The sequence below is a fragment of the Capsicum annuum genome, chromosome 6 (assembly GCF_002878395.1).
Source record: "Capsicum annuum cultivar UCD-10X-F1 chromosome 6, UCD10Xv1.1, whole genome shotgun sequence".
Classification (NCBI taxonomy): Eukaryota; Viridiplantae; Streptophyta; class Magnoliopsida; order Solanales; family Solanaceae; genus Capsicum; species Capsicum annuum.
In genome coordinates, this window is record NC_061116.1 from 105,899,039 (window position 1) to 105,905,401 (window position 6,363).

Here is a 6,363-nt window from a genome sequence, read left to right on the forward strand (position 1 = left end):
CAAAGGTTAAAGTTTAATTGGTTATTCTTATGGAGAACATAGTAGTCTCCCAAGAGGTTAATATGGTTAATGGAAAGGGCATCGAGAGTCCCCTTAGTCTAAATTGTTTGATAGATAATTCTTGCAAGTATAGTGGTATAATAATACCACTGGTTTATCAAACTGCCTTGGTTAATAAATGGATAATTGGATCGTTTGGACTTGGTTTTAATTGGACATTAATGGCATAGAGTGTAAGCTAAGCCATGGAAGGTGGCGATCCTGGGGGGGATCAAAACTGAAAACTTATATTTTCCGATATGAAGGGTTTTTGATGGTCATATACTAGTGTCACATTTATATTGGAGGGATTTACTAGTTATCCCATGGTTATTGCCTGGTCATGTGGCTACACGCACTGAGACCCTTTCAGCAAGGGGATTTGAACCCATATGGCCCATGGGTAGTAGGACGACTAAGCTACACGACCAAGGTTAAGGTTTTAAATGGCATGCTAAACTCGGTCCCTTATCCCAACACATATATATATGTATGGTTACTTCCATTGGATGGTTTTAACTTGGTTTTGATAAATCGCATTACTTTATCCTTATATCGAGATTCATGCTAATATGCACCCACTAACCCGTCTACTGAAGGTTGTATAACCACGCTATTTAGGAACCGGACGTTTTACTCCTCTTTTATAGTACTCGATTTGGGGATAGTTTTTTGGACTGAAGTGGTGAGCTTTTATCCTTTTGGAAGGCATCATTTCATGTAGGATATTCTTAGACTTTTTATTTTCTTTTTTATATTGGTTTTGGCCATGGTTGGGGACATGTCCCTACCAGATATTTGTATTCTTTTGGATAGAGGCTTTGTGGTACTTTTGGGGGTTGGAATAAGCGGGATCGGTATTGGTGTCAACCTTGGCATTGGAATAAGCTGGGAGGCTGGCATCATCAGACATAATTTCTCACTGTTCCATTATATTACACTTTGGGTTTGACTTTTATATTATCTTTTGATATTCTATTTGGTTTGGTATGGTATGGATAGTTGGTTTGGTATGGACATACTTGGTTGGGTCATTCATGGTTGTGACTTTATCCCAAAGTCTTCATGATAGCATTGTGCATTCTTGTTATATGCTCGAAATTTAAGTCGTCTAAGGATATATAAGGTAGATAGGTTGGGTTAAGGGGGTGATCCTCGATCCTAGGTGGACTTGGGATGCCCATTACAACAAAGCCCCAGGTCTAGTCTACATCACCTTAGCTCAGTGTAAAGTTTTATCTACTCATGCCTTACGTGTCATCTCCATGATCATAACTCACATTTATGCACTTTCCATAGAATCATGTATGCTTCCAGTTCCTAGTATAAGGATTCCAGTTTGCTCAGCAGTACGAATCATGTTCCATGAATTTATGAACTCCAAACTTAGGTCATGCAGCTCATGACTCAGGTACCCATGCTTTACAGTATGGCTCAGTTCCCAGAACTTATGGTATGTTATAATAATCAGTGAAATTCAAATTATGTCATGTATGTCCTCGGTTTAGATCTCTTCTGAATTCATGCTTTTGATACTCTATTCCTCATGCTTCAGTTAAGTGTCAAAGTTATGCATAGTATTCTTTCAAGTTTTGGGTCCTCATGTTCTAACCTTTTAGTTACCTCTTTGTAATGTTAAGATAGTGGTGATAAAAATTGATGATCAATTGTATATTAGGAGAGAATAAATATTTCTTGTAGCGGAAAGATTATTGCTTGCTTTTTTTATATATAAGGCTATGAGGGTGAAGGAAGATTGAGGTTAAATATGAATTATTAGATGAATTATTAAAGATTCCTTGAGGATTCCTTGAACTTGAAACTTGAATTCCTTGATTTCTTGTGAAAGAGTTTGGATTTGTTCTTGGGGAAACAAAAGGTCTTTTTCTTGAGATAAATTGCGAATAAAAGGGCAAATAATGCTCTTTGGAATCCCCAAATTCGTGTTATGGACGAATTAGGTGAAAGAAAATGACCCAAATACCCTTAAAATACCAAGAAACAAAAGTTGGATAGAATAGGGAGGGAGCGGCGCGAGCTCTGAAGTGGTGGCCTAGGTAGAGCGGCACCTGCCTTAGAGCGATGGACTGGACCAGGTGGTACCCACCTTACCCCGGTGGACTGGGAGGGGCAGCGGTCACTTATCCCGATGGTGGTACTAGTTTGGTTTTCCAAACACACCCCTACGCTCGTCCAAAAATTTTGAAACTCACTTGAGACATACTTTGAACAACCCCGATCATGAATCAACCTAAAAATTGATTTCCTAAGGTCGGGAAGGTTAAAAATAAAATCATCGAAGCTTACGGTTCTTGAAAATGACAGCCCTCAACACTTAGTGAAAATTCCAAGTCTTAGACCCCTTAAACATGCAATTGTGAGATGAATTGAGATTGGGATCTTACGAGGTATTACAGTTTGACTTGATATTCCAGACTCCGGGAGGATCCTTTCTAGTTTTGAGGCTAGGTTTACTTTATTTGAGTAGATTCAGAGTCGATAGTTTAATGATAGTGGACTTTTAGAATCTGTGATCAGGTGTTGAGGGGTGAGTTTAGGAGGGCTGCCATGGATTCTGAGAGTATTTTGAGGTATGATGTTCGCATTTGTATCTCGTGAGTTCGAGATTTAATTTAGTTGATATTGTATGACACTCAACAACTAAGATGTATAGGGATTTGAGGACGCACTACTGGTGGATTGGCATGAAGAGAGATATAGCAAACATTGTATCTTGTTGCCTATGTTTTCAGTAGGTAAAGGTCAAGCATCAGAGGTCTGGTGGATTAATTCAAAGATTCCCCATGCCCAAGTAAGAAGTGAGAGCGGATCACCCAGACTTTGTTAGTAGTTTGACTCGCACCTTCCATGGTTCTGGCATATGGGTTATTGTAGATTGGTTAACTAAATCTGTATATATCCTTTCTATTTAGATGTCCTTTAGTACTGAAAGGTTCACCCCTATCTATTTTCATAAGATAGTTCACCTTCATGAAGTATCTATATCCATTATTTCAAACAGAGGCTCAGTATTCACTTCTAGCTTCTTGAGGATTTTTCAGGAGGAGTTAGGTACTCAGGTTGACCTAAGTACCACTTCTCACCCTTAGATCGACGAGCAGTCGGAGTGGACTATCCAGGTTCTCAAGGATATATTTTGAGCTTGTGTTATGGAGAGGTTAGTGGGAGTAGCACTTAGCTTAGAAGATTTTGCCTATAATAATAGCTACTATTAGTGCATTGAAATAGCGCCATTTGAGGTACTAAATGGTTTCAAGACCTCCGAGGTTTGGCCTTGTGGTACTGACTTACTCCAGGAGTCGTTGGATAGAGTACAAATGATTCAGGATAGGTTGACGGAAGCTTAGAGTAGGAAAATGGCTTATGCAGATCGTATACTTCAAGCCTTGAGGTTTGAGTTAGAGACCGAGTGTTCCTTCGAGTATCACCCATGAAGGGCATGATGAGGTTTGGGAAAAAAGGCAAGCTCAGCCCTAGATATATAGGGTTTTTTGAGATACTTCACACAATTGGAGAGGTGGATTATGAGCTGCACTTTCCCCCAAATTTTGTCATTATTAATCCAGTTTTTCATGCTTTTATGTTGCAGTGTTACATCCTTGATGAGTCACATGTGCTTCGGTCAGACTCAATTCAGTTGAATAAGGGATTGACATTCGTGGAGAAGCTAGTTCTCATATTAGCCAAAGATGACAGGTGGTTGCTTTCTAAATATATTCTAGTAGTTAATGTTCAGTGGAGACACTGCCCAGTGGAGGAGGCTACTTGGTACATTGAGAGTGAGATGCGGACCCAGTATCCTACCTATTTGAGCCTTCGGGTACTCCTTACTTTGCGTATGAAAGTCCTTCTAGTAGTGGATATTATAATGACCCTCCAGGTTATTTTTTGTATTTTCACTTTCTAAAGCTTTACTATAGCTGCCTCATTTATGACTTATTGGAACTGACAATTTGGTTATCAGGTAATTTGTTTGGTTTTAAGTATCAATTCCCTGTTTTAAAGTTTTCGCTAGTAATGATTGGCTATCGGGCATTAACTATAGGTTAATAATCTCATATGCTAATTCAGACAGCTCCATAATCTCCAGAATGTCAATTTTAGGCTAAGGGGACCTTTGTTTTAGGTCTCAAGGCTTGCAGACTCATTTTGGGCTATTGTATGAATTTTGGTAAGAGGTCTTTTTGTGTGGGGCCCACATTTTATCAAAACAACTCTGGATGCAAATTTTGGTGGTGTATTAGGTATCATAGTTCATTTATGTTTATGGGATTCTAATAAATCCTAAGGGGTCGATGGAAACTTGGGAAAAACTAAGTTTCAGCTGGTACATGGACTCAGTTAGTGCAGCCGCTTAAGTGGCCAAGAAAATCAGTTTAGTGGCCAAGCCGGGTCCCTACCCAGTCGCTTTTGTGGAGACTTGACTGATTTAGCGGATATTGCTTAAGCGACTTATTGCCGGCTTTAGCGGAGATAAGTTTAGGGCAAAGGTAGACTAAGCGACCATATGTTGTTTTAGCGGCGATCGCTTAAGCGGTCAAATGGGCGCTTAAATGGTAACCGCAAGGGAATTTATTTCACCCTTTACACATTTTTCTCTCATTATCCTCAAGCTCCAAGTCTATTAAAACCTATTAGGAGATTGATCCTTGGGTGATCGTGGGATGTAGTGACCTTGGGAAAATCATTTCCTCATCATAATCCTTGTAAGCTTTCGATTAATTCTCAATTTAATTCTCTGGTTTAGTCTTAAACCCCTAGTTCCTTGATAGGTTGATTTTGGGATTTTTTGAGTCAAATTTACTCATTCTTGAGGGTAAATTATCCTTGATCATAAAGGGACGTGGTGATGATTTTAAAATTTTGATTGCTCAAGCCGGCCCCACATAGGATTTTGACTTGACTTTGAACCCGAAGCATTAAAAATTCAATATGGGTATCATTATTCTCATATTAATATGTGGATAACTATTTTCATAGTGTGGTATCACGCAGAGGCTTCTCGAAGGGAAAATTTCAAATTTAGCATATGTAGCAAGCATTTTTCAGTATTCAGGTAGACTAAGATTACTTTCCTCATAGATTGAGCTTTATTGTGGTATCATTTTATGCTAGTCTTGGGTTAGGAAATTATGAATCGACTATATATTTTGCAAAATTTAGGGTATTTGTTTGGTTAGTGAGTCGTATTTAGGCGAATTTGACCAATCCATTCGTTCCTTTGATTAAATAGCTATCTTAGGACTTAATAAGACTTATTTAGCACCTTGTAGTGGGACTTTGGAACCTTAGTCTAGCTTGGGGTAGAAATTACGTTAGAATGAACTTTTGAGGTTAGAAGTGGGTCCCTCAACCCACTTTAGGTCAATATATAATTAGCTCCTTGTAGACCTAAGAGGTCCACTTCTGGTATCCTATTTATATTCTTTGTCCTTAGGAAGTAGTTAGACACTTTTTGACTTTGACTAGAATTGTACCATAAATTTATTTGAATATTGGTTCGAGTCTAGCAATTATGATAGTAAGACCGATTTGAGCCGGGCACATATAATCCTAATTTCCGTTTAAGTTCAATATTTAAGATACTATTTCAAGTTCCAGTCTGGAATTGAGTGGTTATATATGATGATTAAGGAACCGATTTGGGTTTGGTGTTTATGGTCTGGGAGAATCCACGATTACGATTTCCATGTTTATATACTTTGAGATTATTACTTTTAGTATATCTTTCCTAGTTGCTTCCATCGGGCTTATATGGACTCAATTGGATTATTTACTCTTGTTTGCAGCTTCTGGGCTTATGGGGGCTCAGTTAGGCTATAGTTGGTTGCTTTCTTTTCATATTATTTACTTGGTTATTTATTTTCTGTAATTGGAGAATTATTCCAAGTTTATCCCTTTTCTTGATTTTAATTTACCATCTCGCATCTTAATGTACTTTTATTATGATTTAGTTCAGTCAGTCGATGATGCTTACTGAGTACCCGTTGTTTTACTACTCTTATTATACTTTTTCATTTTTTTCTGATACAGATTTTAGTACTCGTTGCTACCGTTGACGTCCGTACTAGTGTTGTTGGAGTTCGACGATAGGGTAAGCTTTCGGAGTTGGAGCTGACTTTCTCTCCTTCTTCTATTCTTGGACGGTCTTTTTGTTCTAGACTATTTTACAATTGATACTACTCGTACTCTTGTTTTCTAGAGGATCTTCTACTGACCTTACTAGATTATGAGATACTTTTACTCTTTTCCTCATTTATCTCTAGTGATGTTGTCACTCTTGTATTTTATGGCTTGTAATCT